This window comes from Sinocyclocheilus rhinocerous, unplaced genomic scaffold (assembly GCF_001515625.1).
Source record: "Sinocyclocheilus rhinocerous isolate Xijiao unplaced genomic scaffold, SAMN03320098_v1.1 scaffold3686, whole genome shotgun sequence".
NCBI classification, from domain to species: Eukaryota; Metazoa; Chordata; class Actinopteri; order Cypriniformes; family Cyprinidae; genus Sinocyclocheilus; species Sinocyclocheilus rhinocerous.
In genome coordinates this window covers 15466-17203 of record NW_015664235.1, presented here as the reverse complement: position 1 = coordinate 17203, position 1738 = coordinate 15466, and positions in this window count along the sequence as shown.

The following is a 1738-nucleotide window of genomic DNA, read 5'->3' as shown; positions in this document are numbered from 1 at the left end:
CTATCAGCCATGATTATTCTACTCTGTTAATTAAAAGGCTGTTTATATGCATATTCACTAATTGTTTACAAGAAGCATACATGTAAGAGGCTGACAATTAGCTGAACATATACTTGTTTAATTGGTGAATTTTAGCTTGCATTTTAAAATATTTATTTGAATGTGGCAATTAACATTTTTATTTTTAAATAGGGCTGTGCAATTAATCGCATGCGATTGTCATGCGCATCTCGTCAGTAAAGCCGGTTCCGTGATTAGCAGTAAATCTCCATCACCTGTTTTCAGATGGAGCGGCATTTACTACACAGATCCATAGGTCACTGACAATTAGGCAATATCGTGTTCATTATCGCAGATGAACCCGGCTTTACTGACGAGATGCGCATGACAATGGCATGCGATTAATTGCACAGCCCTATTTTTCAACCTTTATTTGAATATGGCAACATACAATCGTGCTCTACAATATTTCTATGTATAAATCTCTGACAGAGCCTGCCCCCATCAGCCAATCACAGATAAAATGTTTTGTGAATACGTTCATTATTTTCACTCAATTTAATTAGATTTTTAGCACCCCTTCTGAACTGTTAAGCCCCTCCTTAGCACCCCCAACAAAAAAATCCTGGAGCCGCCACTGATCCTCATACAGTGATCCTCACCATGTGAGTAATGCGTGACCTCATTGTGAGTTTAAAATTTTCAGCAGGTTGAGAGGAGGCAGTTCAAATATCGGTCACCGGGGATAAGATAATCTACATCTTGAATAATATTACTAAAAGTTTCGCACCTACAGCACACATTACATACATTGATGCAGAAATGTAGATATGTTCTACATGTCTAAAGTATATAGAGAGATAAACCGTATAAACTCCTTGATTTTGTGTAACAACTTAAAATATAATCTGCATATACAATAAACTATAGTACAATCATTTTACATCTCTCTACAGAAAGGATTTTACAGGTTTTAATAAAATATTATTTAATAACATTAGTAAACTACATAAGCATATTTCCAGTATGTGCCTCAGGTTTGCAAAGTATCATAAACTCCTTCATCAGCATCTACGGTAATCATTGGCAAACTTCGACAGTTCAACAGTTAGCAAACTTTGGCTGTGCGTCTTGCGTCATCAGCCCGGAACTAAAGTTTGATTCAGTTCAGTTACTTCCTATAAACAGGCTCAAAGAAAAATTTGTTCAGAAATCGAACATCAAATTTGAAGCAAAAGCAATAATTACAGCATATATCATTAAGGAGTGGCAACAAAAATGGGAAACGTGAAACACAGGGCGTCATCTTTATAAAATACAGCGAGAAGTATGAGTAGTGAGGAAATCATCTCGAGTTACTCATGTAACCATGATTCCCCGATAGGGAACGAGACGCTGCGTCCTGGTGGACACTTTGGGGAACGTCTCGGGTTACTCATGTAACCATGGTTCCCCGAGAGGGAACAAGATGCTGCGTCCTGGTGGACACTTTGGGGAACGCTGTCTGCGTGACCGGTACCTGAAGCATGCGTAAAACAACTCCAATCCTATTGGTCCACGTGGCACGTGACGTCATAAGCGGGTACCCGGAAGTATAAAAGGGGCACCTGCTGAATACGTCACCAACTCAGTTGTCTGAGGAGACGTAAACAGGCAGGCCGAAGGCATGGCAAAGGGACACAGCGTCTCGTTCCCTCTCGGGGAAACATGGTTACATGAGTAACCCGAGACGTTCCCC